The sequence below is a fragment of the Sciurus carolinensis genome, unplaced genomic scaffold (genome assembly GCF_902686445.1).
Source record: "Sciurus carolinensis unplaced genomic scaffold, mSciCar1.2, whole genome shotgun sequence".
Classification (NCBI taxonomy): domain Eukaryota; kingdom Metazoa; phylum Chordata; class Mammalia; order Rodentia; family Sciuridae; genus Sciurus; species Sciurus carolinensis.
Genome location: NW_025920563.1, coordinates 1 through 18,694, shown reverse-complemented (window position 1 = coordinate 18,694; position 18,694 = coordinate 1). Strand labels below are relative to the sequence as shown.

At 39.8% G+C, this 18,694-nt stretch overlaps 1 pseudogene; it reads right to left on the bottom strand.

Moving 5' to 3' along the window:
• Positions 1 to 10,104: 10,104 nt before the first annotated feature.
• On the bottom strand, positions 10,105 to 16,633 carry LOC124975844 (polyadenylate-binding protein-interacting protein 1-like; annotated as a pseudogene).
• Between the last annotated feature and the right edge of the window lie 2,061 nt (positions 16,634 to 18,694).

Below are 18,694 nucleotides of genomic sequence, written 5' to 3'. Positions count from 1 at the left end.
CAGGAGACTGCTGTCCTAAAGTCTGCAATTCTCCCTATCAGCAGGAACAGGAAGCATTTATGGGGGTGATTCAAAGAAAATCAGTTTAGGGAGGAGAGTTCAAGAATGAAAAGATCAAGGAAGAGAAAATCAGAGAGGAGAAGGTTAGGAAAAAGAAGATTAGGGAGGAGAATTTTAGGGAAAAGAAGATCAAGGAGAAGGTCAGGGAAAAGGTGGGGGAAAAGATAAAAATATCTAAGTTTCAAAGCTACAAAGATATAGTGAAAGTATCATGTGATGTGTTGCAAGGATAGTAGTCAATTCTTTTCTGTTAATCCTAAATGATTTCTCTATGGTTATTAACAGAGAAAACATTAACTTCTTTCTAAAACTTTGTTCATTAAACTGCCTGTTTTTTAATCAAAATTTAAATTTTTTAAATACTGTACATTTCTAACATAGTAATTAAAAACCAACTGTTTTAAATCCTTTTTTTTCCAATTTAGAATGGAAAATCCTGAAAATAAAATCAAAATAATACTCTGGAAATACTGTCACCAATAAGCATGAAATGGAGAAAATATATTATTTTAGCCAATTAGAAAAACACAAATTCTCTGTATTGTACTTACTAATACTCATCTACTTCAATTAAATAAATATGTGGCAGTTGGTCAATTATTTATCCCAATTTAGTTTATTTCTTTGAGCTAATCCTAATGACTGAAAGCAGTTTCCTAAAGAATCTGAAGAAGTGATATAATAAAGAACCAAAGACTGCCACTTGCCTTTTATGACTGAGAACAAATAGCCTTAATACTGAATGCAATTAAATGTTCCAGTACATCACCCAGTCTTTTGTCCAAGTGTGAGACGTAAAAAGACACACATTTGGTATTTCAGGGGCTGTTTCTGTTTGGTTGTTTCTTATTTTACAAAATTATTCTTTCCATTAAGATGGTTTGTGAATATGTTTAAATGTTTCTTATGAGATCAGACATGTAGAAAGCATTTTGAAAAATTGTGGTCAGAAATTTTGCAAGACAGCAACATTTAATAATTATTTCATCAAATATTTCTGTTTTAAGGGTTTTGGGTTTTCAAAAATAATAAAAATTAAGTAATAATAACAATTATACATGACTCATATTTTGAAATATCTAATAAACATAAAATTCTTGAAAACCTATTAGGAACTGTTTACCTAAAATAATGTTTACATCAATGGATATAGAGTTTGTGACTTCATGAAAACATTCAGGTGACCTAAAAATTTATCCCGCAAGCAGCATGTGGAAAACACATGGCATAAATTTATTTGAGATTGGTAAGATCAAAATTAAAAGTCATCTATAGAAGTAGATGGTAGGCATATTTTCCCCAATGTATCTAAAAATAGCAATTTTCCTGTAGAAAAGAATGTATACAATAGAATTTTAGCAAAACATATTAACAAAACAGAAACCCATTTGGATTCTTGCAATATTCAGAGCAATAGACACCTTTAGATAAAGAAAAAAAAGGTCTTCTATTTTAAAGATTACCATACTTGCAAAGAAACTAATCCAAAGAAGATGAAGAAAAATGTATTCCTCTCTAACAACTGAATGTAAGTTATGAGCAAATAGACTTTATGGTCCTTTAGAGTTCAGTAATTTGAATATCATAATAAGTCTTGTCTGGCCTCCAGACTGAGCACAGACAAAGCACCTGAAAAGAATGTGATCAAGTAGGAGGATTTAGCTTTTGGAATTTAATCCTATATTCACACCTCATCTCTGCCAAGTCCCAGTATATGATGAACATCCTGAGCCCAAGTGTTCAATATGTAAAACAATTTTCCTTGAGAGATTGTTAGAAAAATTAAATTTGAATACATCTGGCTTTTTTAGTATAATACCTAAGGTATAGAACCCATTCAAAGTTTTACATAAGTTAATGATGAATATTCTATATTTAAAACATAAGGACTTGTTTCTATACAAATAGCCTCCCTAGTTAGAGCTTTACTTTTACCTAATGCAGAACCTTGGGTAGAGATTCTTTTTCTTTCCTTTTTGTACCATCTTATTCAATTACAAAGTTGCATTGTAGGTATTTCTTCCATTGAAATGCATTCTGAATGTTTTCTTCAATTGTATTTTAAGAAATTCAGATGTGCAGAGTGGCAATTTTGTATAATCCTGACTACTTACAGGCATCTGAGGGGGAGGATCTCAATTTTGAGACCAATCAAGGAAACCTCATGGGACTGTCAGCAACTTAACAAGACCCTGTATCAAAATAAATTAAAAAATAAATAAATAAAAAGACTGGAAATGTAGGAAGGTGTTAATATGCACCTGAGTTCAATCCCCAGTTCAAAAAAAAAAAAAAAAAAAAACTTGAGTTATTCAATACACCTTGTATTACAACTTTTACTCAATGAAATTTATTTTCTCATCAAAAGTAAATGTGAGCCAGGTGTGGTGGCACATATCCATAATCCCAGCTGTGGGAGCTTGGGGCAAAAGGATCATGAGTTTAAAGCAAGTCTCAGCATGTTAACAAAGCCCAAAGCAACTCAAGAAGACCCTGTCTCTAAATAAAATAAAATAAGGGCATGGGATGTGGCTCAGAGCTTATCCCTGGGTTCAATTCCAGATACCAAAAAAAGAAAAAAAAATATGAAGTTAATGGTTAAAAAAAACCCTACATGGTTGAAGCATCAAGAAATTCAGATGAAAAGAATGCAGTAATAGAGGTAGCAAACTCCACATTGATTTATAGAGTAGGATATAAAATAAAATGAACCTGTTTTCCAATGTGGACTCAACTAACTACTATATTAGTAATCTAGAAAGCACTTAATTTTTCCAAATATCATATTTTTATATAATGAGGTAATAATAACTTTGAATAGTTTTAGTGTTTAATGTCTTTAAACTAATGCCTAACATTCCATGAGATCCTAATAAATGCTAATTTTATTTGTACTAATGCCTTAATACCATTCATAATAATTATAACATTTTGCCAATTTTGAATTTATCCCCACGTGTAACTTATTTATACCATGACTCAATTTTTGTGTGAGGGTATAGATAATAAAATTAAAGTATTTACTATTTTCTAGTGATTAAATTCTAATTGTGCAGAATAAATTTTAAAATACACTTACTTGTTGATTGATAAATAACAAGACTGGGTGTTGTCTGTATTGGCATTTAGTGTGGAAAACAAGTGAATGCTCTTAGGAATACCTAAAATATACTCTAAATATATCTTTATCCAAATTTCTGTAAACATTATGTACCCAGCAATAGATCTTGTTCTCTTACTGGAACAATGACAATAACCTTGTGTCTATCTGCTTATCTTTTGACCACCCTGCAACTTGAATAAATTTGAGTATCTTGAGTAGATATTATTTTCTAACTTGGGTAAATGTTTTAAAGTATGAATTATGTTATAACACTTTCCAATGACAACTCTGCAAAAAAAAAATCCAATTTTCTTATGATATTCATTGTGGTTTCAAGCTTCAAAGATAGCCCTAAACAACACTTGCTTCCTGATATTTCCATCCTTCTGTGTATCCTTCTATGCCATACCATGGTTTGTTTGTCTAACCAAGAACACACATCAGAGATGGTGGTACTTTGCTTTGGAAAGGTGTTTCAGTATAAAGAAAGTGACCTACCATGTTACAAGAAGAACTGTACAGAGGCTCACATGAAAGAAATTAAAATGCCTAATGAGCAGCCAGTGAGGATATGAGGTGGACAGCACATTTATCCATGAGTTTTATGTACATCCATAAGTTGATTCTTGAATTGACTACAATCTCAGCTTGCCTCTTTAGCCAGAAACACCCCATAGACACTCCCAATTCCTGATTCAGAAAATGTACAGGAGATGGTTAGTTTTAAAATATTATGTTGAGGGACAATTTGATATACAGTTTTTTCTCCCACTTCCTGAGTGGTAAATTGCTTGCAACCTAGAGTAATTTTCCCCTTGGCTCTCCCTAATACCCTCTATTTTTTTTATTTTACATCCTACCCTATTTCTCCACGGTGCTAATCAAATACCCTCCATCTTTTATTTTACATGGTACCCTACTTTTTCAGAGTGCTAATTAAACATCTATAATTTCCCCACACTCATATAAAAAATAAAAATCACATGAAAATATGACATCCAAAAGAACAGAGAGAGATCATCAATTCTTCATTGTATCTCCTATATTTATTAAGGCATGGCAAAAAAAACCTCAATAAATATGTGTTGGACACTAACCAATTGAATCATTTTTTGCAAAACCAAACAAACAGAACTCCAGGTATGAACTACAATGATAGAGGCAGTTATGAACTACAATGATAGAGGAGAGATATTTTTAGTGAAAGCACTGAGTAGAAATGGTATCTTTGCTAGCAGAGATAAAATATTTAATGATAACTGGAAGAGAGTGTGCAGTATACTTACTAGATTTTGGTCATAATAATTGGATAATTGTAGAAAAAGAGAAATAACTTCTCCCTCTGCAGAGCTCTTTTCAGTTTTAACATCCACCAATCAGCAGAGTATTATGGGGCAAATTTTTGCATTATTATCTCTCGTTTTCTGAGCCATACTTCTGAGCCCAGGAAATAACTGACTCCATCCATGTGGCAGGTGGCCCCAGTGGTAGACAAAGAATGAAATTTGATCTTCCTGTTCCCAAGTGAGAAGATTGAGTGCTAGTCTTACAGCAGGTTAATTTGTTCTACATAACCATACACAGATAAATCTGGAAAACAGGACACAGGATGAATATTTTAGACAACCTCCCAGCTGGGGTTTCTCTGTAGAATTCTGACCCCACCCACACACGCTGTCACTCTCTCACAACACCACAAATAACCCAAGGATGCTCCTCCAGGTGTCTATTTTATGGCACCAAGATCTCTTTATAACTAGTGTCCTTCAAGTAATAGTGATGAGATTTTGTAGATGAACAGACATAATTTAAAAAGCCCATTTTTGCAAAATAATTACTTGATTTTTTTCATTGGACACATTTTATAAATTGTGAAAAATTCTTGACATTTCTGGTATAAAACAATTCTAAAATATCAAAGTTTTATGGTAAAGCTAAAACTGTCCTGAGTAATATTTACCTTGAATGTTTGTTTTTGAGATAAATGTGCTTTCAAAAGTTTCATTTCTTCATTTCTCCAAGGACTTGTTTTGCTTTCTAGCCAATTAGTTTTAAATAGGTCTCTACAAATTGAGCAATTCTTGTATAAATGATAACATGTCAAGCTTCACTTTCCTAATTCTCTCTACAGATATCAGTTCCCTTGAAGAAGACTCCAGCCATGACAGTCAACTAATGCATTTTTTATTGCTTCATGGCAAATCTAAGATAAGGTTGGAGCTATGAAAGAACTTTATATATTTATTTATTTCAGTGTCATCAGTATTCCTGTTACAGTGTGGTTTCTAAGGGTCACAACACTGAAGCCAATATATCAGATAGCAAGCATCTCCAGTTTTCCTGCCAAGTGTGATTCTTTATCCCATGCAATAAGATTGGCAGATTGGCAGTGATGAGCTGTCAGGTACTTCCTGCTTTCTCCTATTGTAGAAGTGTTTAAATGGCATGGATGTGTAACCATCCACCTGGAAAAAATATTTACTTTTTGAGCACTGCATAAGAGCAAACAGAGATGTGTATGCCTGGAATCTGAAACCAAAGCAAAGCAAGTAAGTAAATATAAAATACCTCATTTAGTGGATTGCTGAAAATTTTGTTTCAAGTCATCATTTATATAGTTGCAGAAATGCTCCTTGTACTATTTTGGGTACCAGTTCTATAAAGAGTGCCTGTGAGCACAATTTCTCTGATATTTTCTATAACTCTAAAGCCAAACAGTGGCCCCTGAGGGAACACTCATCTTGACAAACAGTGTGTGATGAATGTAAGTAGTTCTCACCCTGATTTGGCATCAGGTCTTGAGAGTTCCTCAGTTGAATGAGCTTAAATGACTTAATTGGCAGAATTATCCGTACATGCTCTATCTGACAAAACCCTAGGCCTCAGTGACCTAATATATAATTACCTCTCATTTTCCAGAAGTTCAATATGGTTCTGGCTGCCTTTCTCCATAAGAAATGGGGGTTCCCTAGATGGATTCTCAGTCAAGTTCTACAAGATCTTCAAAGTCTTGAATGTTTGAGGAGTATTGGTTTTATCCACCACTACTCCTATTTATTCAATGGAATAAGAGCTAATCCTTTCAAACACATTCTATGAAGCTATTATCACCCTGATCCCAAAACCAAAGAAAGAAACATCAAGGAAAGAAATCTTCCTTTCTCCCTTTCTTAGAAGACCAATATCCCTGATGAACATACATGCAAAAATTCTTAACAACTCTGGCAAATTGCATACAATCATATTAAAAGGATAGTGCACCATGATTAATGTGGATTCATCCAATGGATGAAAGGTTGATTCATCATCCAGAAATCAATAAATGAAATTCATCACATCAATGGACTTAAAGGTAAAAATCATATGATCATTTCAATAGCTGCAGAAAAAGCATTTCATATAATCCAACACCCCTTCATACTCAAAATACTAAAAAAAATTGGGAATAGTAGAACATACCTAAACATTGTAAAGACTGTGCTAATTCATCATTCTAACATCATTCTAAATGGAGAAAAACTGAAAGCATTCCCTCTAAAAACTGTAACAAGTCAGAAATGCCCTCTTTTATTGTTTCAATTCAATATTCTCCTTGAAACTCTAGCCAGAGCAATTCTTAGCAGGAAGAGTAAAGAAGGAGGTATCAAAATGCCAGACTTTGAACTATGCTACAGAGCAATAGTAACAGAAAAGACATGGTTTCATCACCAAAATAGGCAGGTATAGCAATAGTACAGAAGACACAAAGACAAACCCACATAAATACAGTTATCTCATACTACACAAAGGAACCAAAAATATACGATGGAGAAAATATAGCCTCTTTAACAAAAGGTGCTGTGAAAACTGGAAATCCATATGCAGCAAAATAAAACTAAACCCCTATATCTCACCATGCACAAAACTAAACTCAGAATGGATCAAAAACCTAGGAATTAAACCAGAGACCCTGCACCTAATGGAAGAAAAATTAGGTTCAAATCTTAATCATACTGGTTTAGGACCAACCAAAGAACTCCTTACCATGAAGGAGGAAGTTGTAGGGATCACAATGCAGATCTACAGTGCAATAGTAACAAAAATGGCATGGTATTGGCACCAAAATAGACAAGTAGACCAATGGTACAGAATAGAAGACACAGAGACACTCCCCCCTATGTACAGTTATCTCATACTAGACAAAGTTGCTAAAAACTTACAATGGAGAAAAAATAATGTCTGAAACAAATGGTCCTAGCAAAACTGAAAATGCATATGCAGAGAAATAAAATTAAATCCCTATCTCTCATCATGTACAAAACTCAACTCAGAATGAATCAAGGTCCCAGAAACTGAAAGATTGTAATTCTGCCCATCATGAGGAAGAGGGGCATTTTAAAGTGGTGATTCAGAGAAAATGAGTCTATGGAGAGAGATCAGGAAGAAAATCAGGACAAAAAAGATCAGGCAGGAGAAGTCTAGGAAAAGGAAGATCAGGGAGAAGTTTAGGGAAAGAAGATCAGGGAGGAGAAGTTTAGAGTAAAGAAGATCGGGAGGAGACAAGGTCAGGGAAAAGAAAACTGGGGAAAAGATCAGAGAGGAGAAGGTTAGGGAAAAGATCAGGGGAAAAATTTCAGGGAGAACTGGGCATGGTGGCACACACCTGTAATCTCAGTGGTTTGGCTCCTTCCTGCCTCCTCTCATCCAGTCCCGTGCTCTGGGCTGCAGGTCTGGTCCACCCTGGATGAGATTTCTTCAGAGCAGTATCCAAAGGACTAGAAAAACAGGTCCCTCTCTAGCCACAACTTCATTCCAGGAGATGGGCAGGGGTAACAGACTGTAGGGTTCTCCTGGGGTGGCCACAACAAAGCACCACAAACTGGGTGGCCAGAGAATGCATGCTTTTATGGTGCCAGAGGCTAGAGGCTGGAAAGTAGGAGTTGGCAAAGTGGGTTTCCTCGGGGGCCCTAGGAGAGGAACTATTCCCGGCTGTCCCAGGGACACTCCACCTGACCAAGCCACAGCTAAGCCATTTACCTGACCTTTCTAAAAGGAGAAGATAGCAGAGCAGAGCAGCATTTACAAACTGCCCTGGGTCACTCCAGCCTGCAGACACCCCCTGCTTCTTCCTGTGATCCCCTGTCCCAGCAGCACAGATGAGATGGAGGGCACTGGGGAGCCCTGCAGCTGCACTGAGTGCCATCTGTCTGAGGATGGCTTCCTTGGGCTGCCACATACCAGGAGCACACAGAAGTCTCCAGGAAACCTGGGGGGCTGACATGATGGGACCACAGGAGGCTCAGACGGGGCTCTGCCACTAGCCAGCTGTGAGTCCTGGGCCAAGTGCTTCTCCTCCACAGTCTCAACCTTCCAGAGTATCAGCTGGTTGGAGGGATGCTTCTTGCCAGGTGGCACAGACTGAATGTGTGCAAGTGGCCCCTGATGAAGCTCCCTGGACAAGAGCCATGATGACCTTGTCCATCAGTGTGTCCCTACAACTGTAGTCAGGGTCTGGTCTTCAGCAAGTGCCCAGCCTAGGTGAATGAATGAAGGATGTCAGGAGAAGTCCGAAGTGGAACAGCAGTGGGAGAGAGGGACAGCCCCATGGGAGGATGAGAGGACAAGAAACCATGAGGGTTTACCAACATCTGGGTAAGAGTCCCCTGGGGCCAGGCAGAGCTCTAAGAAATTTACAATTATTAATTCAACGAATGCTCCCGAGTGCCTTGTGAAGTTAGTGTCCTTGTTAACTCCATTTTACAAGTGGGGAAACTGAAGCACAGAGACTGAGAGACTTTTTCAAGGTCCCAGAAGCTGACAGGGCAGAAGACAGAGGCCAGGACTAGGCCTGGCTGTGGACTCCAGGCTCTTAATCCCTGCAGTCCTCTGCCTTCCTGCATTCAAATCGCCCAAGCTCCCCACCACAAGAAGCAGAGGAGGAAGGTAAATTTGAGCCTGGATGAGAGACAGGAGAGGAGGGCTTCATCACCCTGGGGACCTGATCCTCATCGCCAGCCTGGAAGCGCGGCCCAGACTGCAAACCCCAATGGCCCCAGGCACTTGTGTGTGGCTGGTCACAGAAGCTTGTGAAGGAATGAAGACAAACATTGAGGCTTCAGAACAGCTCTCTGGAGAGACAAGTTCTTCCCACAGAATCCCAGTGTCTACACCTGAGAGAGGTGGGCACCATCTCAGGGTCCCCCCAGGACCCCGCAAATAGGGAGGGGGGCCAGCAGGTGGTTTCCACAGGCGGTGACTGGCGACCACTTTCCCAAACTCCCCTTAATTTAGACTAAGTGGGATTGAGCTCTGTCTTACTAAGGCCAAAATTTGAATCACAGATGACGGGGTGGTTTCTAAAACAACTTTGAAACTACACGCAGAAAAACAGCTAGCAAAACAGAATTTGCCAAGTCAAATTTCTTGTGCTTCTAGAATAAAGGGAAGGAGACAATTTGCAATCAACAATTCCATCATGTGTGAATGAAGAGGTTCGGGGATAATGGAAAATTTAGTGCTCATTCCAACCAGGACCCGACATGCCAGCCAAACCCAATGGTGCACAGACCCCAGACACTGCCTGCCTTTCCCACCAGGCACCTCCCAGCCACACTTAAGGACCCAGGCTGACCTGGTTCCTCCTTCCCTGCCCCTCTGCCCGGCGCCATCTCCCTTTCCTCTGAACTCCTGCAGACCTTCATGAACAGCACCTTTCTGATTTCTTGCTGTCTTCGAGGAACTGGAATCTCTGTTCCACTTTATTGAGCACTTACTGTGTACCGGGCACTTGGTACACCTTATTCCTCTTAATCCTTGCACTGCATACATGCAGATAGTTATTTCTCCTATTTTTTTTCAGTAATTTTAATTCAAACTGAACAAACAAGAAGAAAAGTAAGAAAGCTAACTTTATTAGCAGACACAGATATACCAAGTGTAAAACAGTGACTTATTAACAGAACTATTTACATTGCATATTTACAAGCAACCCTTTTATATACAAGTTTCAGTTAGTTGGAAAAAGATTTGACATTAAATAAAGCTACTACTTAAATAGGGCTGAGGTGGTACATTATAGAAGTATTAGAAAAGTGATCCTTAAGGTATATTGATTACAAAGCCAATGAAAACTTGAATGACAAATATCTAGTAAAATTCTCTAACTTAAAAAAAAAGGTCAATGTAACTCATGCTACAAAGTAAAAGTGAGAAAACCATATAAATAAAAGCTGAATAATGTTCTAGGCTTTCGGGCAATGAAGTTAGTGACGTGAAACAAAAGAACAATTCTTGAATTAGAATAAATTATCAGTGAAGGGTGAGTCTTGGTTGTTTAGCAGGGAAGTTCTAAGATTTTTTTTCCCATTAATGACATTTTTAAAGCCCTTGGTGTCAAATAGCATCTACATATGTAAATCAGTTGTTGATATATTCCAAGACTTTAAAGAGTTCATGATTGTGATTAATATGAGACATTTTTGCAGTAATATGTGTTTCTAGGCTAAGATTTTTTCCCCCTCAAGAACTAAAGGTATAAATATATAACCAGCTAGCAAAATTTACTTTCAACATTTCAATTATTTCAAAATAAATTTTATTGCAGCCAAAACAATGGAATCAACTGAACATGATAAGCTATTTTATAAATATACACATTCTAAGTTATAGGGAATAAAGTTTATTTTGGCAGAGAATGTTAAACAAAATTAAAGGTGCATAAATTAGTAACATAACTCAGCATCCTTAATTTGGTATAAGTGTCACACGTTTTCTTGATTTCCTGCCTTCTGCTAAATCACCATACCTAAACAGTTTTATAAAACTGATATGCTGAAATTTAACTTTACTGTTTTTGCTTATGCTCTGATTCCAAACAAAACTTTTCATAACCTTCTTCAATCTCTGTGTCCATCTTATCATCAATATCATCAAAATATGTATCACCACCCCTGTTCCACCAAATCTGTTCCATTTTCTTCATAATCAGGAAAGAAGTCCTCTCTTTCAAGTAATTCTTGATATTTCTCTTGGTAATCTGGATCAGCTGTAGTGAAAGGAACACCATCAGTTGTATAAAATGTCGGTTCATTCATAAAGTAGTTAGATCATTTTCAGGTGTTGCTTCTCCATATGTTGAAGTTGCATGAACTCTACCCCAATTACTTGACTGGAGTTCTACAAGCTTCAAGAGCATCTGTTTTACATCTCTGCTGAAGTTTGCATCCAGGACAACATTTTCAATTCTCTGAATAATTTCTTCCATATCAGTCTTTCCTTTTTCCTTCCAGGCATCTTCCAAAACTGACCCTGTCAACTTCAGTAATTTTACTGCACAAATTAAGCTGTCATTCATAGGATTAGAGAATAGGACATTGAGCAATTCCCAGAGATCAACCTGAAGAATATCTGCTCTTCTAACCTGTTCATTTGTACCCTTGATCTCCAAGTTAAGATAAACTTCTCCCAGAAAGAGTACAAATGCATGAAATCATTTTTGAGTCACTTCATCTCCTTTTGCAACTTGATCTTTAACTTCATATTCAGTCCAACATCTTTTTTTTTTTTTTTCACATAAGGGAATTTATTAAGCAAACAGTGTCTCCCTGCAGGCTAAGAGAGAAAATGAGAGGAAAAGAGAAAGGAAAAGAAAAGGGCGCACACTAGAGAGAGTGGAAAGTCAGGAGGATAACGAAAAGTGTGTAGGACAGACAGAAAAAAGGAAAAAGATGGCGGGGAAGCTACAGTAAAACAGTTGAATTCTGCCAGACTAACAGGGGACCAATATCGGGGAAGGATACTTGCAAGCTGACGGATGAACCAATAGCTAGCCAGGATGTTCACAGATTGACAAGTGGTTGGGAGATGGGCAAAATGGCTGTACCTGGTGGGCAGGGTAGCAGCTTTATACATTACATTCCCCCATTTTTTTAATAAGAAAACCCTTTGCTCTCCAGTTCTTTTTGAAGCCTTCTCTCTCATCCTGCCTAAGTGACTGGGGTTGGTTTTGCAGGTGAGATGTAAAAAGTCCATTCTCCTTCCAGACTTCCAAAGGCAGATGATTTTGATGGACTTCATTTCCTCGATTTGACTGATCCCCTATTTCTACACTAACTGCCTATCCCCAATTTTGACTTCATTTACTCCTCTAATTCTAGGAACTCCTTCACTGCTGAAGGGAAAAGGAGTGATGACCGATCTGGCTTCTTTGAGCTGGAAGGGGGCAGTGTGGGGCAAGCAGTTTGGAGTTTCCTTTTTAGAAATTGGGTCAATTGAGGGGTTCATGGTAGAAGTCCAGTAGGGAAGAGAAGGTTGTAGAGGCATCTGGGGAAGGGTTCTTCTATGAGAGAAGAACAAAAGGCATGAGTACTGAAATGAGATTAATACAATATAAATGTTGCAGAATCTGGAACATGCCAGTGACTATAATGAAAGTGACAGAAGTCAATAATCCCTCACTAGGGGGTGGAATAACTGAGAAGACCTAGCAAAGGCTGGAGAGGACAAGCCTTTATTTGAGAACTTTAACATTGTCTAGGTTACCAGGAATGTAAACACAACATTTAGTAGAGATACTAGCAAACATAGATTAAGCCTACCTGTGTCTGTAGGCCTTAAACTGACTAAAAACTTCTGACTCTGGAAGTTTCTCTTGATAGTTATTAGGCACATTTGCCTAAGAATCTCTTTTTTGTAGCTTTTAGTCTTTATTCTAGTGGGCTAACACAAGTGTACATCTTAAGTTACATTTAAGAATTATTTCTTTCAAATGCCCAAGAATGGCTATATTTTGATTTTAACTCTTTTGCTAGGTGTTTAAGATCAAACTGGTCAATGTGACCTGTTCCTATCTGTTAAAGAGTCAGCTGAGTTCCCACAGGGGTCACTCATAGAGAACTTAAGAGCAGCTTCCTAGCTCCATTAGTGCCATTGGTTAGGCAGGGTCTTCTCAATGAGGTGGCTCCCCTTGGAAGCATTAGGGGTGTCTCCCTTTTTCCATGACCCTCCTCTGCAGCAGGTGCACTGAGTGGCTTTTCCTCTAGTGGCCTCATCAATTTCCTTGGTCAGGAGATTGTGTGACCCAGAGTTGCAAAGCTCCTTGGAGAAGTCCTCTTGTTCCCTGGGTCAAGGCTGACTTTGAGGGCAAGACCCAAATATGAAATTTTCTTGACCTCTGTATTTAATCTCTATCTCTAAGTTTGATCTTAACCATCAAGCAAGTCAGTCTCACCAGTCATAAAGTAAGAGTATTGGGCTTTAGCTTCAATGTCTATAGTTTTACAGTTATTTACCCCCTTTTATCTAATTGGGGTTTACATTATCTGTCCTATAGGTGATGGCTTACTATTCCAAGTTAATTTATGATGTTCACTCTTGAAGCAATACTTCTGCAAAATATTGATCAGGTAACAATTACAGTTTACAAAAAAATACAAAATGGAATTACCAACAGTAAAACATTCAGTTTGTGCAATAGCTATCTTGAATTTTGCCTGAGTTCCCATTTGAGATCACAGTAATCTTTACAACAAACATTAAACTTTTGAACACAACTTTAAATGAGTTAAAGTCAAGCTTATTTTGGAGCCATTGTAATGTGTAGCAGGGTTGTGAGGCAGAACCTTATCTCAGGTTACGTGGGGCTTTTCAGTGAGGAGCAAAGGAGTATAAATACAGATTTTGAAGATTAAGCTGAGATTAGTTGGAGCTCTGTTCTCTGATAGAAATGCACATCTAAAGAGTTATGTCACAATCTTTATACATGTGCAATGTTAGGTTCCAAAGTTACTGTAAGGTGGGCAGGAACCAGAGAAGGGAGCTGATGAAATACTGGTTATTTAGCAAAAGAATTTCTTCCTGCCCAAGAGCTGTGTGCCTGAGATCAATGTACTGCCACAGCAATTAGGCATCTTTTGCCCCTGCACAGGAGTACTCCCAGGCACCAGGAATGCCACAGCCATGAGGTCATCAGAGACCCCAATTTCAGTCACTGTTGTACCATTTTTGCTACTGTGCATTACACTCTCTCTTAAATGTCATTTTACATATACCCTATTGATGACAGGTCCTATAATAGAACATTAAATGATAGGTTTACCATTACAGACAAGGTTAATTTGGAGAACAGCAGCTTGATAAATTTTCTGCTTTAAAGGCTTGTATACCTGGAAAATATGAACACATTAAATATACAAAGAATGATGTTTTTAAGTATGTTACTCCATGAATATCTTTATAAATTAATCAGATGTCTCCAACAAACACATTTGAGTAATCACTCATCTTATTGTAGAAAAACCAAGATATTAGACAAGTGTACCAACAGTATTTGCCGACTCTCTCCTTTTGAAGAAAAGTCCTAGAAAAATTGATGTCAGACATTTTATAAACATCAACATTTTATTAGTTTGACTACTTAGAGACTTGTGAGTTAATTTTAAGGACATTTTACTTCTATTAGTTTACCCAATTTAAATTGAACCTCTTTAAATCACATGAATTAAAAATATTTGGATCCATTTTTTAAAATTTTAATTTTTATCCATGCTTATATTTAACACAAAAGCAAAGACCTTGTAATATTTATCTCCATTGCAATGTAACAGATGTTCAAAAATAACTCTAGAGTTGGATAAAAAGAACTGATCAAAAATCATTAACCTAGGTATGTAGGATCAAAATTGTGAGCTCCAAAATATAGCATTTAAGAAAAGCAAAAGTCCTAGAAGAAAAATGATAATGGTTATTAATTATAACATGAGAAAATGAGAAGGAGAGAAAAGGTGAAATGGAGAAAAGTATTCTGAGTTGTAGCCCAGAAGAAATTTAAAATGGACACTTTTTTTCCTTGTGTTTGAAACTGGTCTCCCACTGCGCCTTCCTCCATTTACATTTCAATGTAAGCCTTGACTGAGATCTGAATCTGAAAGGGTCTCTAGCAGAAACTTGATGCTTAGGTCCTTTCAATTTATGTTTGGAGATGCTTGAGCCTGCAGGAAGATCTAAGAAGCGAGAAAGAAAAGGCTTGAAAATAAGGAATCCCTTTCCATCTGCCCACTCACTCATGGAAGCTGTGTGCCATTACACAAATGGATTTTGATGACTTTAAGTACCTGGGGGTCGGGTCCCAGGGTGGAATCTGCCAGATTGGAGGACCCAAATTCCATGGTGGGGACTGATGCAGCCGAGTTTGTGGTCAGGGTGTCCCGAGGCCAGAGTACTGGGCTGGAGATGAGGGGCAGCACATTGATCATGTCATCACATAAATATCAATGTGGGGTCAGGCAAAAGCCAAGAAGAGTTGAGGACCTGATATCAGGATTTTTGAGGACAAGTGCATGAGCACGAGATGAGCCTCAACCCTGAGAGAGATCTCCACCATAAAATTGGGAAACCACTCAGCAGATTAAACTGGCGTACTCACCAACCTGAATTCCGGTGATAAATGCAGAGCAGAGTGACCGGGCAGAATGGAAGGTGGAGCCGTATCCAGGGGCACTGGGTGGTTAGATGGGGTTCTGCTTCCTTAGTCAGCGGAAGGACCAATCCGGAGTCCACAGCACCAATGTAAGGAATTTCCACAGAACCTTGCCAGACACGGGAAATCACATAAGGGAATTGTTAGGAATTTCCTGCTTACGTCGCCGTAACCTTCCTGCCCCCCCCCCACATTACGTTCCAATATGTCATTGGTCCATCAGTCAGTCTGTAATAATTCTCCTCTGTGATTGGTTCCTCCCAGCCCGTGAAATTCCAATACAAAGAACCGAGCGCCATCTTCTTCTTCCTCTCTTTCCCTTTCCCCTTTCCCCCGAGCGGACACGTTTTGTCCGCTTGAATAAAAGTTCCTCGTGTGAGACCTGTATCTGCGGAGCGTCTTTTCTGGGAGTTATCGACGAACCAAAGCTGCGCGCTTTACATCTAACTAACAGGAATTTATTAAGCAAACAGTGTCTCCCTGCAGGGTAAAAGAGAAAATGAGAGGAAAAGAGAAAGGAAAAGAAAAGGGCACATGCTAGAGAGAGTGGAAAGCCAGGAGGATAGAGAAAAGTGTGTAGGACAGACAGAAGAAAGCAGTCCAACATCTTTGAAGTAGCAATTGGCGAAAGTTGCCACTCTGTGGGCTTATTGTCAGATGATGTGACAGGTAATTACACAGGCAAGTTCCCATATAAGAGAAATTTGGGATAGATGTAGCCTATTGGTAGATGATTTCCACAAGATCTTGCAAAGCATCATCTGTTGTAACCCAGTCATTCAGGGTCTCTGCAAACTGTTCCATTTCAGTTTCAAAACTGCCAGGCTGCTCTGTAAGATGATTAAAAAAATCCTGAACATATTCTAATAGAGTAGGATAGTCCTCACAACCATCCTCGTAGGATTCTGCATAATTAGAAGAATAACCAGATGGGTAAATTTCAGCGGCATTCGCAGTTTAGACATTAACACAGGAGACACAACCACCTGGGGTTTAGCCATTGCTGACTAGGATTTCTGTGGTGAGATTTTATACTGTGGAGTAGGTGAAGCTCTCAGGGGCCTCCTTTGTTCTGGAAGCGCCCCAGGTCAGGGAGGACCCTGGGAGCCTGCGGTGGCCCCGCTCTGGGCCCCTAGCGGCGGGGCCGTCCTAGGCTGGCGCAGCGGCGGCGGGTGCAGGAAGCCCGGGCTTTGGGCTGTGGCTGCGGCTCTTGCCGCCACCTCTGGGCAGGCCCTGCTCCGTTGGGGAACCCGCCGCCCTCAGGTCCGTCTCCTCCATGGCTCAGGCCCCAGCTCCAGTCCGACCAGTACCTGGAGCCCAATCGAAACCGTCCGATATGCTTCTCCTCCTCCTCCTCCTCCTCCTCTGAGGGCAGCTGTGCTCCTGGTAGGACGCGGAGGAAGGCGCCCAAGGCCGGCTCTAGCAGCTGCGCCTCACTCAGGTCTTATGGAGGAGCTGGGCAGCGGGCCGGTTCCTCCGTGCTTTGGGAGGAGCGGACCGCAGGCTGATCCCTGTGGAGCCCGCCTCTCTGTCGCTCCTCTTTTGTAGGTAGACTCTAAGGGTTAGAGAGGTCGGTCCGTTTATCACAGACAGTTCCAGAGGAGTCACCCAAGGAACCTTCACCTGCACTCCGCAGCTTCCAGACAAGTGAGTACGGATGGAAGAGGACCCAGGGCCTGGTGGAGGGCAGGAGCAGACTGCTTGGACCCTGCGGCTGTTTCAACCCGGTTGGGTCCTGTGTTGATTTCCCTCGACCACTCCACACACTGGTGACACCTGCTAAGTCTAGACTGTGTCAGGAACCATGTGAGTGAACGGAACCAAATGGGGTGGTTGTGGAAAAGGAGAGGGAGTCATGGAAGTGACCGCTGCTGTCTGGGGGCATTCTCTGTCCTATGTAAGCTGGGTTCTGAGGGAGAGTAGGAGGCTCCTGGAAGGAAGGAGAAAAGATTTCACTGGGAAAGGAAATGACAGTCGGGCGCAGCAAGTTCAGAAAATGGAGTGGGTGAGGGGAGAGGTGGGAGGGTGAGGGCGAGCGGCTTTCTCTGGCATCACACCAGAGGTACATGGATGGGGGTGTGGGTGGACACATATGCCCATCTTCAGGACAGTGGGCATGAGCTGTCCCCTCCAGCACCCCTCCATGCCCGCCTTCCAGGCAGCCGTCCACAAGTGTCACCCGTTCCTGCCACACTTGCCCTACTGAGGGCCCTGTCACCTCTCCATGATATGATGTGACTTGGACATCTCCAGTCTGCCCCCAAGCTCCCCTGCCACCCCAGAATTTCTGATCTTCAGTCCCTTCTCAGAAGAACATTTTAAAAGAACAGAATAAATTTATAGAATCATAAGAAAACCAACTATATTGAAAGACAGTTATTGAAATGTTAAATAATCAAATCTGTGATGTAGAAAGCCACTTCTCTCTAACGTGTTAAACAGCTGGACATAGAGAATAACCTCACACCCCAGTGAATTTGCAATGGTGATAAGTGCAAAGGATGTTTCAGGGTCTCTGCCAGAGTCACCATGGGGACACAGCTATGCTTACAATAAATTTGAAAGTACAAGTCATACTACTGAGGCTTTGTGCTTTTGTTGACTACATTGGTAACTGAAGGAAATGCGAGATGTCACATAGAGATTTGTGAAAATAAAGAAGTAATTTTTTTCCTGTCCAAAGTCACAGACTCCCTAAATTCCATCACAAAATCCCATTGGAATCTCAGACACTCCAGGTCAAAGCCCCAGCTCTGCACTAAGAACCCTCCACATCCTTTCCTATGATTCTCCCTAGACCATCTTCAGAGGAAGGACCTGGAAGAATGGGATGGTCTCCTTCTGTCTGTTATGGATGTCTGCCCCCTTCAGTATAAAGCAAAATAAGAGGAGTGAGTGAGTTGAGATCAAGGAAGCTAAGCCAATCATCCCCAAGCCCAGGTAAGAAAGGCATGGCTGCTTCTGTCACCCCTTGTGAGTTCCAAGACCCCAGCCCATCACCGCAGTGTATGGTCACCACCTCAGCACATAGCTGAACACTTAACACTTGGCCAAAGAGCAAAGACCCCGAGCAAGAT